Below are 23,939 nucleotides of genomic sequence, written 5' to 3' on the forward strand. Positions count from 1 at the left end.
GAGTTTAAAAATCTCATGACTTTAACACAACAATAAAATGTCTCAATTTAATAATCAATTATGGGTGACAAGAAAGTAGAAAAAGGGAAAAATATAAATAATCATGGGACAACTGAGATTTTAATGTGGCTAGGCGAGTCCTTTCTGTGAGGAAACTTTTGAGTGCATTCTCAACAAAGTGGTAAAGGAGCTATTTGAATGACTTGAAAGGAATCTTTTATTCCATGGGGATGAAACAGCAGGTACGGTGATGTCACCACATGACTGGTGACACCTTGGACAGTGGCAAGGGAAGCGGGAAAGAAGATGACCTCAAAGCAGAGCTAAGCTGGGAAAGAGTTGACTAATGATGCTTTGCAGGTCTCAATAAGATTTGTTCAAGTTCTTCTTACACTAAATGAGATGGGAGATGATAGTGGTGTGGTTAGACTCACATTTAGCAGGAATCAAACTCACCCCAATGCTGTGAGAACAGACCAAAGAGGGTAGTAGCAGTGTGAATAGGTTGGGGAATATTCCAACAAGCTAAGCTACACATGAAATTATATCTAATAATTCTAAGAACTCCAAATCCATCCTTTTATTCACTCTTCACTGATTGTAATTCACTGGGGAAATCAAAGAAAACTGGAAGAAACTTCCTCATTATTCTATCACAAAATCCATCAATCTACTATGCTATGAATCTCTTATCACAAAAGGGGAAATTATCATCTTGTAATGATAGATAAACAGTAAAATATCTTGAGAACAATAGCTGTAGAAATAGAAGCTTCAGCCAGGCATGGTGGTGCACGCCTTTAATCCCAGCACTTGGGCAGCAGAAGTAGGAGGATCGCCGTGAGTTCGGGGCCACCCTGAGACTGCATATGAGTTCCTGATCAGCCTGGGCTAGAGTGAGACCCTAGATCGAAAAAAAACTTAAAAAAAAAAAAAGAAATAGAAGTTTCAAATAAAGTTCTATCTTCTCCACCTAAACTGATTGACAGGTAGTTCTGATGCTTTGGTTCTTCTGTCCATCAATGAAGAAAACTATTTTACATGATCACATGAAGGAGGAAGAAGAGGAAGAAAGTAAAGGAACAGGAGAAAAGTAGGTGGAAGAAGGGGAAATGAAGAAGGAAAGGAGAAGAAGAGGGGGAAGAAGAGAGAAAGAGGGAGAGGCGGAAGAGGATGAGAGGAAAGGAGTAAGGAAAGTCCTTCATTTAGAAAAGAATCTGTCATGTGATTAAAATTCAGGAGACCTCAGTTTCATTTTCCATCATGCCTGAAATCCCATTCTTTTTCCTTAAAAACTTTACATTAATGGTAATTCCACATCTTCTTCTCAACCATATCCTTCTCATGATAACTGAATGTGTCCAACTCTTCTTCATCTTTAAAATCTAAAAACGACTTTCCTGAAACCACCCTGACTTAATCCAGATTTACTATAAATTTTCTCTGCCTCAACAAATGATTACAAAATCTTACACACGTTTTAGCTTCAATATCTTTTTTACTATGTATAGTTCAATCCATTTCTGGCCTAGGTCAAACTCTCTTTTGCCTGGACTGAGAATATTTAAAAACTGGCTTTCTCGCATGTCTTCATGGGACTCTGATTTATTTGGCACACTGTGCTAAAGGTAAGATTTGTCACATTTCCTGCACAGCATACCTGCCTCTGAGTCATCATTTCCTTCTCTCAATTGAACATAGTCTTTTATGTGTACTTTCATCAATATTTCATCATTTTGCCATCTCCATATTACTGTTTCTTTATCCTGAAAAGTTTTATTTTTTTTTCCCTGTTCTCTTGTTTGTACTAATGTAGGTTCTCAAAATGTTTCTCTTTTATGCTTCAATCTACATTTTCTCAGGACAATTCTCAATCACATCATGCATTAACATACTCCACCATGGTTTTTATTCACATTGACATGACTTCATGGGACCATTGTGCTCTAATGGCCCAGCCCCTGTATTGCTACATTCTCAAGGTGTTCTAAGGACCTCATCCTGCTTACCCTGGTAACAGTGTATGACCATATGGGTCTTCTCACTTTTCCTTTTTCTCTGTCATGGAGTTAATATTTTCTCTCTGGAAGTTCTTTGTGTTTCCTCATCCTTAACTCAGCAATGAAATGTTGGGATTACCTAAGGTCTCTGTGTGCACATTTTTATCCATTGCTATTTCTTTAAATGACAATAGATACATGGGATACACTAAAATCATACATCAAATGCATACTGCTTGTCCTATTTTCAGATAAAAACATGTATATGGCTATGATTACCCTCTGCAATATCCCTAAAGAACCATGTGTAAAACCAAACTTGAGAACTCCCTCCTAAAACCTTACTGATTTTTATTGTTTTTTATCATGTGACTGAAAACATACTTCTTTATCTTTTATCAGTATCACACAGAGAGCAGTGGCTACACTGGAGATATTGTGCCTACTGACCTTACTTATTCTGTCTGGCTTCCTTTCTTGCTTCTCCAGGATCTTAGTAGGCCGTTTAGATGTCATGTCTGCCTCAGTAAGCTTTCAACAAGAGAGTAGGTCCTGTTGAGATTTTTCAGTTTTTGGTGGTATTGTAAAAGGGATGCACTCCCCCCGCCCACACAAAAATTGCCCAGAGTTCAATGTAATCCTCTCTAGTCTCAACTCCAATTCCTCTCTTCCCTGGACTATCACTTTATACTTGATTGCTTTTCTCTGACTTAGCACATGACCTTCTGCTACTCCTTGGTATCTGTGGTCTGGCTTCCCTCCACTGGCTTTTCTCTGGGGGAACAGGCCTCTTAGTATTGTCTCTTTGCATCTAGTCCCTAAAACTTATGATTAAATCAATGTTTGGTCCTTTACAGTACCGTCAACTTTCTCCCTGCTTGAGATACTTCCCTGAAGTCCATTGGTCCTTACACTAAAGATCAAAGCCTCGCTTCTACTCACTTTCTGACCTGATATCATGTTATCACCCTATCCCTCATTTCTAGTAACCATGGCATATTGTTTACTTGTGCTTTGAAAGTAAAAACATTTTTCTTTTTTTGTTTTTTTAAATTTTTATGTATTTACTTGAGAGTGACAGAGAGAAGCAGGGAGAGAGAGAGAGAGAGAGAAAGGATGTGCCAGGGCTTCCAGCCACTGCAAACAAACTCCAGATGTGTGCACTTCCTCACGCATCTGGCTAACGTGGGTCCTGGGGAATTGAGCCTTGAACCAGGGTCCTTAGGCCTCAAAGGCAAGCGTTTAATCACTAAGCCATCTCTCCAGCCCTATAAAATGATTTTTTTAGTTCCTAAGTCTTTAAAATTTCTCAGCTCTGTCTACTTCCCTAAGATTCACTCTTCTCTGGATCTGCACTGGATGTACCTGACTCAGAGAATAATATAACTGGTATTGAGATCCCTATTGTATATTTTATTTGTAATATGTATATTACAAATATATTACAAATATATTAATATAACACATATATATTAATTTTGCAACCCTATCACAATTGTATGAAGTAATTTTTGCCATTATACCCTTACAATTCTATATTTTAAGGAAATAAGTATTATTATTATTTTTTGCTCATTTTTATTTATTTGAGAGTAGCAGAGAGAGAGAGAGGCAGATATATATAGAGAAAGAATGGGCACATCAGGGCTTCCAGCCACTGCAAACGAACTCCAGATGCATGTGCCCCCTTTGTGCATATGGCTAATGTGAGTCCTGGGGAATCGAGCCTCAAACCAGGGTCCTTAGTCTTTGCAGGCAAGTGCTTAACCACTAAGCCATCTCTCCAGCCCATTATTAATTATTTTTAAAACAGTGTTTGTTTTCATATAATAAATACCGTAAGGGACAGGTATTATGTCCATCTTGTTCAGTGTGTGTGTGTGTCTGTGTATGTGCATGTGTGTTGGCACACATATTCCATGGTGCATGTGTGGAAATCTGAAGAAAAGTTTTCTTTCTTTCCATCTTATTTGAGATAGGATCTCCTTTGTTTCTGCTTCTGCATGTGTGCCAGTTTAGTTAGCTCCTGAGCTATTGGATTCTGCTGGCTCTGATGGTCTCTCACTTTGTGATTACACACAACTGAACCACCTGGTGTGTGGCTTTATGTGGGCGCTGGGGAATTGAAATGTGACCAGCATCCTTACAAGCAAGTGCCTTTAACCATTTAGCCATCTCCTCAGGTCCTGTCCTGTTCATTGTTTCACACCCAATCTAGACCAGTAATGGACTCATAAATTGTATCCAGTAGTTATTTATGGGATGGATGATGATTTAATCTAATCTGTATTGCAAATTGCTTTAGTTCCCAGGACTCTGGTTTTCCTTATAACTACTCTCAAAATATCCACAAGGCTTAACTAATTGCTAAATGCTGAGTTTACTCAGATGTTCAGCCTGACTCTAGTGGTATTATTATCCTGCTGTCTCTTCTCTGGGTGTTGGACAAGGTATAGGAGGATAACCACAAAGATGATGGACTGAGGATAGGGACATTAGGTCAGTCTGCCAGTGACCCACTTAACTGCTAGGATTTGAACATATGTATATATTGGACTAAATGAGAACTTTACAAGTTCTTCTTAATGTTAAATTATCCACCTGAATGATTTCTCTTTATTTTAAACTCTACATAGGGAAGAAAAAAAAAAACAGTAATCAGTTTTAGGGATTTGATTATATGATCTATTCATATGTTTGTTTGGTTTTTTTTCCCCCAGAAAGCATTGAACTTTTTTTTTTTTCTATGTGGTTTCAAGTTGTTTTCCTCCTTAGCATCTGCAGCATAATCAAGGACAAATGCTCGGGAATACAAGAGGAGTTTAAAGAGTTTAAAGACTGCTCTCAGAAGCAGCTCAGACAAACAATGTTCGACTCATGGAGGCTAGAGAAGAGTTCAGTAGAAAGCTAAGTGTTGTCTGGCTTTTTGTGAAGGCAAGAAACAAAGTCCACTGGAGAGTTCTCTCATAGAAGGTGACAGATCTTGTAAGTAAATTACAATACTGAATATAGAGGATATCTGTGCTGTTCTTTAAAGTATGAAAAGTCTCAACACACACACACACACACACACACACACACACACACACACACACACTCAGAGGGCAGGAAGAGAGAGAGAGAATTGAAAGGCAGAAAGCAGGTTTCATTCTACTCTATACAGTTTGGGATTATTATTTTCAGAGTCTCTTTATTTAGTTGGGTCACTTGACATTTTAGACATCTGAATATAAACCATTTATATCACCCAGGAAGGATATAAACAAATTTTGCAAGGTCTGAGGCTTATAAAATGTCATGGTCACTTTTGAGGAAGAAAGTAAAGTGTAAGAGTAATTATTCAACAACAAGAGAAAAAGCACAGCAAACTGCATATTTTCAAATCCCACAAACACCATAAATGTCAAATAGATGGAGAGTGGAGTTTCAAAGGGGATAGTGGGAAGAGGGGAAGAGGGAGGAAATTACCATGGAACATTGCTTACAATCATGGAAGTTGTCAATAAAAAATATTAAGAAAAACATTTTTCAATATTTCAACAAATTCAATATTTTCAATGATTTGGCTTTACAAAACATGATCATTTCTTCATGTGACAAAGATTTTTATAAAACTGTTTTCTATTGAAAGAAGAGAAAGACAATCAGCTTGCCTCATAGAATTTTTGAGGGCTGGAGAGATGGCTTAGTGGGTAAGCACTTGCCTGTGAAGCCTAAGGACCCTGGTTCGAGGCTCAATTCCCCAAGACCCACGTTAGCCAGATTCACAAGGAGGCACACACATCTGGAGTTTGTTTGGAGTGGCTGGAGGCCCTGGTGCATCCATTTACTTCTGTGAGGTAGGAACATGTATGTAATCTTGACATAAAGGCTTTATGGGTAAACATTGACAGTGAAGACCAGGAAATAAAGCTATTTTCTACTTGCAGCCAACAAACATTTCTTTAAAAATCTATTTTTTTTGTCGTGCATGTTGGTGCAAGCCTTAAATCCCAGTACTTGGGAGGCAGAGGTAGGAGGATTGCCATGAGTTCAAGGCCACCCTGAGATTCATAGTGAATTCCAGGTCAGCCTGGGATAGACCAAGACCCTACCTTGAAAACCCCCCCAAAAAAAAAATCTATTTCATAATGATATATGTCAGTAATTATTAACTTGGGGAACCATCAGAATCACTGTTGGAACTTATCAATCTATATATATGATTTTAGAATGGTAATGTACTCAAATGTAGCACTCCTTTGCTTGTGGCATTTCTTCTGACCAAAGGCTGAATTTGGAATTGGGTTCTAACATAGTTGTTCATCCTAGATATTTTTATGTTATATATGTGGAAAGGGATAATATTAAACTGTATTGTTTAATGAAGCTTAAAACATTTATAAACAATTCTAGTTGGTGCTGAAATGGAAATGATTGATTTTGAGATGTTTGTTAAAAAATTATTTGCATTTTGCTAAAATTAGTTCATTATGACAACTCGAAGAATTTGATAAGTGTCATGTTGTAATTATTAATGACTTTTTTCTGAAACCTTTTATTAATTATAAAAAAGTCTAATATTTAGAAAAATATAAAAGCAGTGTCTTTTTACATATGAATTAATCAATTAATTTTTTCATTCTAGTCATCCTCTTCAATTTTTAAAATAATTTGAGATTAAGAATTTCAGAAGTAGGAATTATTACTTAAAAGCTGAAGAAATTAAGGTTTGGAAAATGTGTTTCTATTCTTGAGTCGTAACAAGACAGGAATGTGAGGTGGGTCAGCACCAGTGGTTTCTGGTGATACATGAATCTTCTGTATGGTCCCAATAGTCCTGCCATGTTTTAGGCGTGTGCTGAGTGTCTCTCAAGGATCTCTTGTGCCCAGAGGTTGGAAAAACTAGGCGGTTGTCCCAGCAGGAGTTCCTTAGGTCATTGAGGGAATGGAGTGGAAATCTTGGTAGTTCTCACACAGCAGTTAAGCTCTCAGGAAATCATGACTATAAGAAGAGTAAACCAGCCTTTCCTTGGTCTCTTCCTCTCTGCTTCGGACACATGGCAGCTGCCACAGCTTTCCACCATGGCACACATGGCACAGTTACTTTTTGTCTCATGTCCTCTAGCCTCAAAATCTCTGAGCTGGGCCAGCCATTTCATAACAGCAACACAATACTAAATATAAAAGAAAAAAAAAACAAGAATTAGCATTTTATTAACTTCCCCTCATTCACACAGAGGTGGCAGATGCAAAACTCTTTGCTGTCAGTAAAACAAAGACATCTTCAAGGTTCATGAAGACAAGTCTGTACTGCTCCTTTCCTTACCTCCTGGGTCAGTTTGAGTCTATGCTGGATGCTAGAATTTATCAGTTTTCCTGGGATTCCAAAAGAGCAGAGAAACTGAGACAGAACTGGAGGGATATTAACCTGTGGGTGAGCAGAAACCAAGTCCTGGTGTAAAAAGAAGCCAAGGGCTGAAGAATGAGGGAGACTTCATTAGGGCCCATGAGACTTCAAAAGTAAAGGTAAACCTAAAGGTGGATAAAGGCAGCCTGTGGGAAGGGTAAGATCCCAATGTATGACTTTCTCAAAAGTTAGATCTTAGGTGAGAAAGGTAGTTAATATAAAAAGATAGTTTATTATATGATGGACCCTTGGATAAACTATGGATATATCTTATTAAAACAAAATTTTTGTAACTAGTAAGTTTATCATCTACTGAAGAAGGTTTATGAGGGATAAATATGAGACAAAGATAGTCCCAACTCATCAAATTAAGATTTCAAAGAGAATATACTATGATCTATAGGGATGGCTATACCATAGTTTAGTAACAGATGTGAAATATCAGTAGTTTACTACAAAAAAAAATGTTTTGGGGTTGCTCATGCAAATTTAAAGCAGGGGCTCCATATCATTACTCAGAAACCCAGATGATTCCATCAAAAATAAACCATCCTTACACCCTCATGGACATGGCTTGGAAAGACAAGGACTGAAATTTGCTTTATACTGCCATGTCACATGAGTGAAGCATGTGACTACCCTTCAAAGCCTCTAGAACCAACTACTTGGAAGGACTATTTCTTTTCTTTTCTTTTTTTTTTACTGGAATGCTCAGAATAACATTTATTGTTGGTGGTGGTGTTTTTTTTTTTTTAAGTTCTAAATAGTTTTTATTTGTTTATTGCTTTTGTTTTGTTTTGTTTTTTAATTTAACTTTTATTAACATTTTCCATGATTATAAAAATATCCCATGGTAATACCCTCCCTCCCCCCACACACTTCCCCTTTGAAATTCCATTCTCCATCATATTACCTCCCCATCTCAATCATTGTACTTACATATATACAATACCAACCTATTAAGTACCCTCCTCCCTTCCTTTCTCTTCCCTTTACATCTCGTTTTTAACTTACTGGCCTCTGCTACTAAGTATTTTCCTTCTCACGCAGAAGCCAAATCATCTGTAGCTAGGATCCACATACGAGGGAGAACATGTGGCACTTGGCTTTCTGGGCCTGGGTTACCTCACTTAGTATAATCCTTTCCAGGTCCATCCATTTTTCTGCAAATTTTGTAACTTCATTTTTCTTTACCGCTGAGTAGAACTCCATTGTATAAATGTGCCACATCTTCATTATCCACTCATCTGTTGAGGGACATCTAGGCTGGTTCCATTTCCCAGCTATTATAAATTAAACAGCAATAAACATGGTTGAGCACATACTTCTAAGGAAATGAGATGAGTCCTTCGGATATATGCCTGGGAGTGCTATAGCTGGGTCATATGGTAGATCAATCTTTAGCTGTTTTAGGAAACTCCACAATGATTTCCACAATAGCTGGACCAGATTGCATTCCCACCGGCAGTGTAGAAGGGTTTCTCTTTTTCCACATCCCAGTCAACATTTATGACCATTTGTTTTCATGATGGTGGCCAATCTGACGGGAGTGAGATAGAATCTCAATGAGGTTTTAATCTGCATTTCCCTGATGACTAGTGACATAGAACATTTTTTTAGATGCTTATATGCCATTTGTATTTCTTCCTTTGAGAATGCTCTATTTAGCTCCAAAGACCATTTTTTGATTGGCTTATTTGATTCCTTATTATTTAGCTTTTTGAGTTCTTTGTATATCCTAGATATTAACCCTCTATCAGATATATAGCTGCTGAAGAGTTTTTCCCATTCTGTAGGTTGCGCTGTTTTCATGGTGTTCTTTGCAGTGCAAAATCTTTGTAATTTCATGAGATCCCAGTGATTAATCTGTGGTTTTATTGCCTGAGCAATTGGGGTTGTATTCAGAAAGTCTGCCAAGAACAATATGTTGAAGGGTTTCCACTAATTTTTCCTCTAGCAATTTCATAGTTTCAGGTCTGATGTTAAGGTCTTTAATCCATTTGGACTTAATTCTTGTGCATGGTGAGAGAGAAGAATCTATTTTCATCCTTCTGCAGATATATATCCAGTTTTCCCAACACCATTTGCTAAAGATGCTGTCTTTTCTCCAATGAGTATTTTTGGCATTTTTATGGAATATCAGGTGGCTATAGCTACCTGGACTTACATCTGGGTCCTCTATTCTGTTCCAGTGATCTACATGTCTTTTTTTGTGCCAGTACCATACTGTTTTTGTTACTATGGCTCTGTAGTATAGGTGAAAATCAGGTAAGGTGATACCACCAGCCTTATTTTTGTTGCTTAGTATTATTTTAGATATTCGAGGTTTTTTGTGATTCCAAATAAATTTTTGGATTGTTTTTTCTATTACCATGAAGAATGCCTTTGGAATTTTGATAGGGATTGCATTAAATGTGTAGATTGCTTTTGGTAAGATTGCCATTTTTACAATGTTGATTCTGCCAACCAGCAACAAGGGATGTTTCTCCGCATTCTAGTGTCTTCTGCAATTTCTCGCTTGAGTGTTTTAAAGTTCTCATTGTAGAGATTTTTACTTCCTTGGTTAGGTTTATTCCAAGGTGTTTTATTTATTTTATTTTATTTTTTTGATGCAATTGTGAATAGAAGTGATTCTTTGATTTCATCCTCTGTGTGTTTGTTATTAGCATATATGAAGGCTACTGACTTCTGTGTATTTATTTTGTATCCTGCTACATGGCTGTACGTTTTGATCACCTCTAACAGATTGCTAGTAGAGTCTTTAGGGCCCTTTATGTATAAAATAATGTCATCTGCAAATGAAGATAACTTGATCTCTTCCTTTCCAATTTGTATCCCTTTTATGTGTGTCTCTTGCCTTATTGCTATGGCTAAGACTTCCAAAACTATGTTAAATAAAAGTGGGGACAGTGGACACCCTTGTCTTGTTCCTGATTTTAGTGGAAAAGCATCCAGTTTTTCCCAATTTAGTAATATGTTGGTGGTAGGCTTGTCATAAATAGCTTTTATTATATTGAGATATATTTCTTCTATTCCCAGTCTCTGTAGGACTTTTATCATGAAGGGATGTTGGATTTTGTCAAATGCTTTCTCTGCATCTAATGAGATGATCATGTGATTTTTGTCCTTCAACCTGTTTATATAATGTATTACATTATTAGATTTGCGTGTGTCGAACCATCCCTGCATCTCTGGGATAAAGCCTACTTGGTCAGGGTGAATGATCTTTCTGATATATCCTTGTATTCTGTTTGCCAATATGTTGTTGAGAATTTTTGCATCTATGTTCATGAGGTAGATTGGTCTATAATTTTCTTTTTTTGTTCTATCTTTGCCTGGTTTTGGTATCAGGGTGATGCTGGCCTCATAAAAGGAGTTTGGTAGAATTCCTTCTTTTTCTATTTCCTGGAAAAGCTTAAGAAGCAATGCTGTTAGCTCTTCCTTAATGGTCTGATAAAATTCAGCACTGAATCCATCTGGGTCTGGGCTTTTTTTTAGTTGGGAGATTATTGATAACTGTTTGGATCTCCATGTTTGTTACAGGTCTATTTAAGTGATTAATCACATTTTGATTTAATTTAGGTAGGTCAAAGAACTCAGGAAATCATCCATTTCTTTCAGATTTTCATACTTTGTGGAGTACATGCTTTTATAGTATGTCCCTATGTTTTTTTTAAATTTCTCTGGCATCTGTTGTGATGTTACCTTTTTCATCTCTGATTTTATTAATTTGTGTCTCTTCTCTCTTTCTTTTGGTCAGATTTGCTAAGGGTTTATCAATGTTGTTTATCCTTTCAAAGAACCAACTCTTTGTTTCATTAATTCTTTGGATGGTTCTTTTTGTTTGTATTTCATTAATTTCTGCCCTAATCTTTATTATTTCTTCCTGTCTACTGATTTTTGGTTTGCCTTTTTCTTCTTTTTCCAAGGCTTTAAGGTAGAGTATTAGGTCGTTTACTTGCAACCTTTCTAATTCCTTAATACAGGCACTTAAGGCTATAAATTTACCTCTTAGAACTGCCTTCATTGTGTCCCAGAGATTTTGGCATTTCTGTTCTCATTATTTCTTTGACTCTATAAATTTTTTGATTCCTTTCTTGATTTCTTCATTGACCCGTTTATCATTTAGTAGTGTATTGTTTAGTTTCCATGATTTTGTGTATGCTCTATAGCCTTTCTTGCTACTGGTTTGTAGTTAAATTCCATTGTGGTCAGATAGAAAGCAAGGAATTATTTCAATTTTCCTGAATTTGTTAAGATTTGCTTTGTGTCCTAATATATGGTCTATTTTAGAGAATGTTCCATGTGCTGCTGAAAAGAATGTATATTCTGCAGCCTTTGGATGAAATATCCTGTATATATGTGTTAGGCCCATTCCCTCTATGACCTCATTTAGTCCAGATGCCTCTCTGTTTATTTTTTCCTGGGATGACCTGTCAATTGATGAGAGTGGGGTTTTAAAGTCACCCACCAACACTGTGTTTGGTGTTATCTGAGATCTTAGTTCTAATAGTGTTTGCTTTATATATTTGGGAGCCCCCATGTTAGGTGCATATATGTTTAGGATTGTAATGTCCTCCTGTTGGAGTGTGGCCTTAATCAAAGTGACCTTCCTTACCTTTCTTGACCAGCATTGGACTGACATCTACCTTTTCAGATATTATAATAGCAACCCCTTTTTGTTTTCTAGGCCCAATTTGCTTGAAACACAGTCTTTCAACGTTTCACCCTAAGATAATGTCTATCCTTTGTAGAAAGGTGAGTTTCTTGGAGACAAGAAATTGTAGGATCCTGCTTTTTAACCCAGTCTGCAAACCTATGTCTTTTTGTTGGGGCATTGAGGCTGTTGATATTAAGAGATATTATTGAAAGATGTGTATTTATGTTTGGCATTTTTGTGTGTGTGTGTGTGGTTCTGGTTCTACCTGTGCTCTCTTGTGTTAAGTAGTATTTGAGTATTGTTTGTTTTTTCCAGGTTGCTTATATGGGTGTTTTTCCTTTTCTTCAGCATGGAGGTTCCTATCAAGTATTTTCTGTAGAGCTGGTTTTGTCTTCAAATACTCCTTTAACCTGCTTTTGTCATGGAATGTCCTTATTTCTCCATCTATTTGAATAGATATCTTTGCATGATAAAGTATCCTTGGATGACCATTTTTATCTTTCAGAACTTGGAATACATCACTCCAAGCCCTTCTGGCTTTTAAAGTTTGTATTGAATAATCTGCTGTAATCCTGATGGGCTTGCCTTTGTAGGTAACTTGATTTTTTTCTCTAAGTGCTTTCAATATATTTTCCTAGGTTTCTGTGTTTGGAAGTTTGATTATAACATGATGAAGAGAGTTTTTTTCCAGGTTTTGTCTGGTTGGGGTTCTAACGGCTTCCTGTATCTGCATTGGCACCTCTTTCCCAATTTGCGGGAAGTTTTCTTCTATGATTTTGTTGAAGACACCTACTATGCCTTTGGAGTGGAATTCTTCTCCTTCTACTATGCCCTGAATTCTTGTATTTGATCTTTTCATAATGTCCCAAATATCTTGAAATTCCCTCTCATACTTTTCTATAGGTTTGTCTTTCTCTTTTTTGGACTGTATTAGATCTGCCAGTTGGTCTTCTAGATTAGATATTCTGTCCTCTCCTTCATCCATTCTACTGGTGAGATTTTCTACAGAGTTTTTTATTTCATTAACTGTGTTCTTCATTGCTAGTAATTCTAGCTGGTTTTTCATTGTTATTTCTATTTCCTTATTATGTCTTGTATTGCCTTCTTTATTTTATTAAATTGGTGTCCTGTGTCTTCCTTGATTCCTTTGATTTCCTCTTTGAGTTCCTCTTTGACTCCTTTGATTTGTTCTCTGACTTCTTTGAACATATTTACAATCATTCTTTTGAAATCTTTCTCAGGCATTTCCTCTAACTCATTCTCACTGGAGGTCATTTCTGATGCATTAATACTGTTAGGTAGATTTATATCGTCTTGCTTTTTAGTGTTTCTTCTGTTATAATGTATATATTTTTGCATCTTGGATTAAGTTAATGCTTGGATTTTCTAGTTAGCTAGGTATTCTTAGCTATATCAATGGATTTGATGTTATATATCTTCAGGATAGGAGCTTAAGGTGTTAGGTGTGGCTCTTAAGGTTCTCAGAGTATCTACAAAGGTGTTCCCAGGGGTTGAGTTTCCCTGCTATGGGAGTATTCAAGTAGTCTGAGTGGAATAAAATACAAGTAGATTCTAAAATTAACTAAGCACTGTACACATTCAATCAAAAACAGCACCGAATATTTATGCAAGAGTAGCTATTATAACAACCAGATCCTCTAGCAACAAAGAGGTTAAGATTTCTGGTCTGTTGAGGGATCCAAATCAGCTTGTGACCAAGTGAGATCCTTCCATGGTACAATCAATTCCAGTTACTTTTTTGGATGATTTTGGTCTCAGTCAAGTTGCTGGCTGGGTCATTGGGCTGCTCTTCTAATTTCTGGAGCTCGGCACTGGCTTTTCAGGCAAACTGAGCCTGGCAACTGTGGCCCTGCAGAACTGCACCACCATGGCTGGAACTGCCACTGCTGCTCCTGAAACTGCCGCTGCTGGATCTGCTAAAGCTGCCACTGCTGAGTCTGTTGCCTCTGCTGGGTCCACCACTGCTGCCGCTGGTGCTGTTGCTGCTTTAGGTGCCACTGCTGCATCCTCCACTGCTGCTGCTGGATCTGCAACTGCTGCCTCTGAAGCTGCTGTTGCTGGATCTGCTGCTGCTAGGGCCACTGCTGCTGGTGCCAGAGCTGCTGATGTTGCTGTGGGACTGTGCTGGACTATTTCATATATGAAAATGACCACTCTGTATGCAAGAAAAGTATGGATTGTAGATCAAAGCTGTTGTTTTCACAAGACTCGAGCTGTGCAGTATAGAATATTGTCACCTTGGAAATCTCTCCTTAAGTTGAACCACTGATTTGAGAAAATCAATTGAAACTGTCAGTAAGTACTGTTCTGAAAGACAGACTTGGCTACATCACAATCATAAAAGAAATTGCCAAGCAAGGTTGGGATTAAGGGTTGGGGCAATGACTCAGGGTTAAAGATGCTTGCTCATAAAACCTACAAATCGGGCTGGAGAGATGGCTTAGCGGTTAAGCGCTCACCTGTGAAGCCTAAGGACCCCGATTCGAGGCTCGGTTCCCCAGGTCCCACGTTAGCCAGATGCACAAGGGGGCGCACGCATCTGGAGTTCGTTTGCAGAGGCTGGAAGCCCTGGTGCGCCCATTCTCTCTCTCTCTCCCTCTATCTATCTTTCTCTCTGTCTCTGTCGCTCTCAAATAAATAAATAAAATATTAAAAAAAAAAAACCTACAAATCAAGATTCAATTCCCCAGATACACAAGGTAGCACATGCATCTAAAGTTTGTTTGCAGTTTGCAGGAGGGTCTGGTATACCCATTTTCTCTCTTTTTATCTATTATAAATAAAGAAAAGAAAACCTTTAAATGAAACACCAAGATTAAGATTCAGATAAAGAGCAAAAAGTAATATCTTGAACATCAATATCATCCCAGAAACAAGAAATAGCACAACTTCTCCATTACTTATCTCTAGGAAAAACTTTCATTAAGAAAAATGGGCCCATACAAAGGTCTTCATTTTTAAGTATAAATTCATGTGTTTCTGTGAACACCAGAAAGCTATGCTTGAAGGTAGCTTTCTTTACTGAGAAAGGAAGAAAGATGATAAATTTGTTAGAGTTCACTTCAACCTCTATTGTTCTGGAAGTTAATAAAAGAGAAACAGATACATCACCTCATCATGATCTTAAATTGTGAAAGATCTGAGGACATTTTCTTTGATTACTATGCAGTGGCTACAGAGGAAGAAAATGCAAAAGGAGATTTGGAATATGGAGAAAAATTAACCTGGGCAGCAAAGGAATTGCCTGAAATATAGCTTCAGGTAAAGTAGCAAAACTGGATGCAACATACATACTGTGAAAAGTGAATGGCACTTACATATATTCACTTTAATCTCACCTTAACAGAAGCATATTTGACTTAAGTGGATGCCATTGACATAAGAAAATATATCACTAAAATACTATTTCTTACACTCCAAATTAAGCTATTTCAGCAGAAATATTGGACATGGCATATATGGGTGTTCACAGCTGTGCTAAAAGGAAAAATGAGTAAGAATGTCTTAAAGCATTGAACTTATTTCCATTATAAGATCCATTCTGACTAGGATGAGGTGGAATTTCAGTGCTATAATACATCTGGGCATACAACCAAAAGACTCTTGTCAGCACACCACAGAGATACTTCCTGATCAATGTTTACTGTAGTATGATTCACAATAGTCAAGGTATGGAATCAGCCTAGGGATCCATCAACAGAAGAGTTGATGAAAATATGATGCATATGCACAGGGGAATCTTATTCAGCAATAAAGAGTAAAATTACATTGTTGGTTAGGAAAAAGTATTAAATGAAATAAGGCAGACTCACAAAACAAATAGTGCATGTTCGTTTCTCACTTTTACATAAAATAACCACACACACACATACACACACACACACACACACACACACTATGAAGGGACAAGAGAGGAGAAAGGAAAGAGAATTATGGGTGGTATGGGAGGAGAGAGAAAGGGAAGAAAATGAAGAAATTTGCTCAAAGTACATGATATACTTGAAAGGTATGTCTTCATGAAGCCTACAACTATGTATAATACATACACTTTAATTAAAACTTTAAACTTTCTTGTTTATTTCAGTGTTCTCTTATGTAAATCCAACTTCTAAGGAAATAATCTCAGAACATCATTAAAGGGAAATATTATTTGACAATACACTAGCAATTCTACAGCTGTCAGAAAAATCTCAGTCTTCAATATGATTTTTACAACTAATAGATAAAATAGTGTTACAACTCAGTTTTGTTTGAAAAAAAATATATGGCAGTTTCTCAGTGGTCATCAAAACAGGTAAGCATGAAGGAATGAGTACAGAACCTTCTAACAAAGAGAATTGCCCAAAAAGAAGGATCATCTCACTTGACTCCCAGAGAAGTGAGATCCAGTCATTTTACCCATTGGCATTGGCCTCACTCCTTAGCTGTCAGGGAGTGGGGATTCATGTTAAGAATTTGTACTTAATGTTTATAGCTCCCTGACCTTTTGCTTTTATGATGCCAATATCCATGTCTTTCTTTATGAAGTTATTTATGTAAATATACATATAGATATATATATATAAAGAGAGAGAGAGAGAGAGAGAAGGAGAGAGAGTAAAATTCTGGTAGAAAGTTGGGAAAGGTGAGAGAAAATGTTGTGGGAAGTATAAGAGTCAGTGTGTCATGATTCCTTCTTTGAGTTTGAGCACTAATGAACTAGCACTGGCCCTGGGCCACTAAGACTTATAAACTGAAATGTAAGTGGGAGGTGTAGGTGTGTGGCATAGGTGTGGTCATATGGGTGGATCCCTCTGCTACTGATGCTCATTTCCATTTTGGTTCTGTAGGAGAGGCACTTAAAATGGTTTGTGTGATGGGTTCAAAATATCTCTTTGGCTTTGTTTTTTGATTTTTTTTTTCCCAGAACCTTCAAGAAATCATGCAAATCACAGCTCCCATAGGAAAGTAACAAGGCTAAGCTATTAGGCTCAGACCCAACTGAAGAAAGTACATGAGAGTTCAAGTGCCCTAAAGTCGAACATGGAACAAATTTCTGAAAATAACACACGGGAGAACTTCTTTGTTGTTCCCAAGAATATTTTGTGACTTGCATCATTTGACAATTTTATAGAAAATTAGATAATTCCTTTGAAATAAAACAGCTTCTGTAAAATCCTAATAGCCCAAAAACATACTGATTAACTAAGCTAACTTATTTTTGCATAAAAATTCTAGAAGCTTAAGATCAAGTTTTGTTTTATCCTAGTTTGTTTGCTTATTTGATATAAATGGCAGTCTAGAAAGACCTCCATGGATCTCATTTCACCCTCTAACCACCATTAGGAAATTGACATGATGTTTATCCAGATTTTCTATGGGGAACTGGAAGTCACCCTAAGGGAGGGAATGAGCATTTGAAGTCAGAGATCCTGCTCTTTGCCAGTTCATGAGGTCATCCACTGCTGTCCAACCACTTAGAGGATAATGTTATTCACCATGACGGGCTGGAAGAGAAAAAGAAGGCAACATTGGGATGTGGAAGGGATTGGGGAGTTTGACAATGATGTTGTCTGAATCAGTCTTCTCCACAACACACAAATGAACACAAGTTATCATTGTTCCAATTCTCATCATTCAGTCTCTTCTGGGTCAAAAGATGTCAAACACAAACCTCGGCATGTACTTGGGAAGAATTCGGAGATTGTTCTTCCATGACCTCATAGCAGTTTACCTTTCTGTTTGACAAGAAATTTTGAAAACCAATAGTGATAGAAACAACAACAACAACAAAAAAAAAACTTTTCTTCTCTCTGGATAAAATTATTTTGTCTTATTAAAGTATTGTTAAATCACATACTACCTAATATTTAAAATGTTCAAGTTGGTTAGAATACCGGATATTTAATGACACTTGTATAAATACATTTTACAAATACTAAATTTAAAAATAACCAATCAAACAAAAAATGAAGGACAGAGGGATGTTCTTATTATTAAAGGACAGAAAATACTGTGTTGATTCTAGAAATAAAACTTCTGTTTTTATTTCTTGATCTTTGCTTAACCTTTTCCCACTACTTGGTCTCATTTATTTCCCCCCTGACTGTGCACAAACTCTTCCACACATAGTATCCCACCCTCTACTTACAAATCTACTATACCCTCCCCTTAAGCCCTTCCTCTTCCCCTGTCAGTCATGTTCCCTTTGCCTTCTACAGACTCTTCTTGTAACTAACATACAAATCTAAAATTCCCAGGCTAGGATGTACATATGAAAGAGAACATGTAGCATTTTGTCAGACATAGGCAGGGCCCTGGGTTAAAGCAAACCTATGCTGTCTGACAGGAGGGGTCACAGCAACCTGAACCGCCAGTCATATCTCTTGATGGACGTGCAGGGGAGCTCCTCTCCCCATTCTCAGAGGTTGCAGTGAGACAGGATCCTCTCCCAATTCTTGGCAGTCACAGTGAGCCTGAACCCCCCAGACAAAAATCTCATACCCTAACATCAGTAGGAAGTAAGGCTTCTCTCTCTCTAGGCATGGGACACCTGGACATTCATATAAGACTTAGGCTTTGCCCATAACCCTGTGACCTTTGGCCAGTTGCCTAGAAAACTCTTTATATGGTATCAGCCAGCACCTTTGCAAAGCCCATCCCCCTGTACCATTGCCTATGTGCTGGAATGCATGTCCCCATATGATAATTAGGCATCAGTAAGCAACCTTGTAAACCCAATCCCCTTAGGACCCTCAACTGCTTATAAAACCCATTTCCCTTACAATAAACTGAGAGCTGTTCATGGAAACTGTCTCTTGAAAGTCTTTACTTTCACAAGCTCACCACCAGGGTTGCCTGGGGTGCCTTGGGGGACTGCTGCCAGCCCAAGGACCAAGGAACCCACAGCATTTGGCTTTCTGCATCTGGGTTGCCTCACTTAGAATAGTTTCCAGACCCATCCACTTTTTTATGAATTTCAAATTTCATTTTTCTTTATAGTTGAATAAAACCCCATTGTGTATTTGTACCACATCTTCATTATACATCCATTAATTAAAAGGCATCTAGGTTGATTCCATTTCTTTACTATTGTGACCAGAGTAGCAAAAAGTATGAAAGAGCAAGTATTGCTAACATAAAGTGAAGAGTCTTTACAGTATATTCCCATTAGCTGAGTCATATGCAAGTTCCTTTTTTTTAAAAAACTTTTTCAAGAAAACCTTCACGATGTTTGCCAGCTAACTAGTTTGCACTCTGATCAACAATAAATAAGGGTTCATCCCTCTCTCCCCATATCTTCACCAGCATGTGTGGTTATCTGATTTTTCTTTTTTGATGCTATCCATTCTGACTAGAGTAATATGAATTCTCAAATTATTTTTAATGTGCATTTCTCCATTGGCTAAGGACATTGAATGGTTTTTTAAATAACGTTGTCTATCTATATTTATTCTTTTGAGAGCTCTCTGCTCAGTTTCATAACTGTGGTGGTTTAAATCAGATGTCTCCCATAAATGTCTATGTTTTGAATGCTTGGTCACAGATGGTGACAATTTGGGAGGCAGAGCTCTGCTGGAGAAGGCATGTTGCCATAGGTAGGCACTGGGGTGTGAGAGCCAGCTTCTTTCTTGCCAGAGCTCAGCTTACTCCGGTGCTGCTTTCTGCTACCTGCTGTGGCAAGGAGGTGATGTCCAGCTTCTGCTCAACCATCTTTCCTGCCATCATGAAACTTCCCCTTCAGACTACAAGCCAAAATAAACCTTTGCTTCCCATCAGCTGCTTTTGGCCAGGTGTTTCGGTCCTGGCAGCACAAAAGTAACTACAATAGTCCATTTTTGTCTGGTGTATTTTATTTCTAATTATTTAGTTTTTTGAATTCTTCATAGGTCCCAGATATTAATGCTCTGTCAGAAGTACAGCTGGCAAAGTGATTTCTTCCATTGTGTCACCTGCCCTTGTGCTCTATTCTCAGTGTCATTTGCTGTACAAAAGCTTTTTAATTCCACGAGGTATCAGTTATTGATTATTGGCTCCATTTCCTGAGCAACTGGAGTCCTATTCAGAAAGTCCTTAGTAAGTTGATCTATATCTTGAAATGTCTTCCCTAGTTTTTCTTCTAGCAGTTTCAAAGTTTCAGGTCTTTTGTCCTGGTCTTTGATTCTTTTGGAGTTGATTTTTGTGCATGCAGAGAGATAAGGATCTAGCTTTATTCTTCTACATGTAGATATCCAGTTTTCCTAGTTTTTTTTTTTTAACTTGTAAGGAAAATACAAGGACATAAGATTTTTAAAATACTGTAATTTACTTTAAGCATTATTTTTCCCTGTCAGTGTTTTTCTAGCTGTCCCTGTGTCTCTCCTTCTTTTTATAGATACACACATGTATTTATATACTAAAATATCTATGGAAACACATATGCTTTATTTATATCCTAATGTATGTATATATATATGTGTGTATGTGTATGTGCAGATTTCCTCATGTGTACATTTTTTATTATTAATTTATAGAATACTTTTTCACTATATTCCTTTCCAAGATGTGTTTTATTTACTGAAAGCACAGAGAGAAAGAGAAGTATGGGTGTGCCAAGGCTTCCTGACACTGCAAATGAACTCCACGTACATGCACCACTTTGTGTATCTGGCTTTACCTGGATACTGAGGATGCTAACCCAAGCTATCAGTCTTTGCAAGCAGATCCCTGTAATTGCTGAGCCATCTCTTCAGCTCCTCTATTCTTTAATGTGTAATGTTTTGACAATATTTTAAGGAATATGAACTTCAATGAGTATATTTACTTTTATAATGTGTTCCTAAGGAGCTGAGAGGGAGAATAATTCAGCAGTCACTCCTTAGAACCCACATAAAAATCTAGACATGAGCCATGCATATCTTTAATCCAGAATGCTAGAGGTTAGAGACCAAAGAACCCTTGGGTTCCCTGACAGACAGCATTATTAGAGAGAGAGAGATATCTTATTTCTCATTACAAGGAAAGAAATAGTTGGATGGGTGATCAAAGACAGCACCTGATGGTCTCCTGTGGCCTCTGTATGTGCATACATGGGACACACATCCTCACACATTCACATGTTCCACACCACTCACACTACACACACACACACACACCCCTAAACTTACTCTTTCACTCTTAAAGTTTTAAAGGTGATATATCATATTCTAGTCATTTGAAGAATCCTACAAAATTACAAGAAAGGTCATACTCATCTAAAGACAAATTTTCCTTGAACATTCACAAACAATGGGCATTGCCAGAAAATATACCTAATTACATTTAAAAGGCAAAATACACTGTCTCAATGTTCACAAATCTACTTCTTTAACTTTACAGTGAGATAAATTCCTTTTAAAAAAAAAAAAAAAACAACTTTCTTCATCATCCTTTTCTTTTTTTTCTGTGACATTTTGCCCATTTTTCAGATATTTGGTCTTATTTTCTATATTTAAAAAGTTATGTATAAGCTAAAATACCACATATGCTATAAAAAGGCTTTTTTAAAAACTTTGTTTCATATTTGCCTTTTCCTCTATCATGTACCAAAATTCTTTCAATTTCCATAAGTGAATGTGTCACAGACATTTTAGTTTCATATGCTTTGCTTTTGGTGACTTGCATAAAATGGTCTCTCTAACCCTGTTATATGACATCACCTATATTGTCTGAGAATTTTATGGTTCCAGTTTTTACATTCAAATCTTTAACTTGCTGCTTGGCTCTGTGATCTGATCAAGTGGCAAATCTAACTTATAAGACATTTGTTTTTGAGTTTGAGGTAAAATGCAGGCCTAAACTTTAATATTTTAGAATTTAAGTGATTGACATTATGCCAAAACTCACTTAATAAGTACACACCCTACTCGTCATGTTTACTATTTAAGTTCATTTATATTTAATGTATTTCTATATACATGCATACATGTAAGTATGCACATATGTAGAAGTGTTTCTATATGTAGGCACATACACACAAACACACATACACACACACACAAACACACACATTGTGCATCTGTTCTTATTTGCTACCCTGGGTTATTGATCTGTCTGTGTCTTGTGGGACTCACCACTGTATGAATGAACTATTTCACTAAAATGTACTTTCTGATCTAGTAAGACAAAGGTGACTTTCCTTCAGTATTCCCATTTTCTTTGCTGGCTTAGACACTTTAAGATGCATTTTCTTAGTTTGTGTATTTCTTCCTTTTTAATATCCTGGTCCTCTGTCTTAAATAGCTTGAATATCTACATTTAAGCACTCTTAATAGATGTGCTTCATGTAAATGTATACCAATCAGAGCTGAGAAATCCAAATACCATCAAATCTCTATCAAAATGGCTGTGATGGTGACTGTGCATGTAAAAATCTCCAGTTAGAATACAGTGAAGAGCAGGAAGTGAGGCAATGCAGGTTTTACTGTGCTTTCACACAACCACACCCAAGTTTATTTCTGGAAAATGCATGTGATATCTACCCACGTACAGTGCTAGCTTTGGATTCCTCAGAATTTGCCAAATAAACATTCACCCCAAAAGAGTCAGTCTTAGAAGAATCAGTTGGAAAAGTGGGTAAGATCACCTTTGCTTATGCACAAAATAAAATAAAGTAAAATAAAATCATACATCTTCTGAGACTGAGCATGATTTAGGATTAAGCAAGCAATGTTTTCAGCTGTTCTCTACCAATGACCTGCTCTAGCCACTCTTGCATGGTGTTCTTTCCAGCATGGTATAGCAAGGAGATGAGTTCCTCTTTATAAGTAGTAAAAGGATAATTTTTAATAAATAGCTGTTGAATCTACAGAGACCCATTAACACTCATGTCCAATAGGTCCCATTAGAGGGCAATTGACTCAGTTTAGATGCAATGTGTGTGGCTGAAGAAACTTGTGAAATTATTACAGTTCATTCTGGAGTTGTGGCAGTGTCACCATCATGTTTTAAATCAGTTTATCACTGAGAGCAAAGACAACATTTTTATCCTGCAGAACCCATTAACCCCAGACTGAATGATTAACTGTGATACCGTTCCACTCAGAACCATCTCAATTACACTCCCTACACTAAGCTGTACTGCAAGTAATTCTTTCTTATTCATCATCAAAACCTATCAATAAAAACAGGAATGTTAGACTGGGGAGTAGCTCAGTGGAGAAATACTTGCTGGACATGTAGAATGCCCAGAGTTCAATCCCCAGCAACATAAGGAAAACAAAAATCATAAAAAATGGGAAAAAGCTGGAGACATTTGGACAGCTCTGCTTAATTCTGTTACAAATACTGTGCAGAGCCTCTTTGGAAATCTTTTAAGAGGGCTCTTTGCTTTTTTCAAGAGCAAAGCACAACCTAGGGGTGGAAAAATGGCTTAGCAGTTAAGGGGCTTGTCTGCAAATCCAAATGACCCAGACTTGATTCCCCAGAACCCACTAAGCCCAATGCTTAAGGTAGTACATGTATCTGGAGTTCATTTGCATTCATGTCTGGAGGCTCTGTCATGCTCATTCTCTCCTCTCTCTCTCTCTCTCTTCTTTCTCTCAAATAAATAAATAAAAATAAAAGTATTAAAAACAAGTACAATCTAATTAATAAGATTTTACACTTATCTCTAGAAGGTGGTCTTCACTGATCTGGTTTACATGTTGAAAAGAGAGAATAAAAATTATTCCTTGTAGAATTGACTCTAAAATTCAGCCCTTGGGAAGCCCTTGTCCAAACTGATTAGCTTCTTAATGAGGTCCTTTTATAGCTACTCCAAAATGCACTTTCAAAACAAAAGTTAGAGAACTCTCTAGTACAGTCTCAAGAAGGGTCTGTTTCTGTTCAAAACCCATCCTGACCTTTTTGTTGAAGAAGAACAAAATAATGT

This window comes from Jaculus jaculus, chromosome 2 (assembly GCF_020740685.1).
Source record: "Jaculus jaculus isolate mJacJac1 chromosome 2, mJacJac1.mat.Y.cur, whole genome shotgun sequence".
In the NCBI taxonomy this organism is placed as follows: domain Eukaryota; kingdom Metazoa; phylum Chordata; class Mammalia; order Rodentia; family Dipodidae; genus Jaculus; species Jaculus jaculus.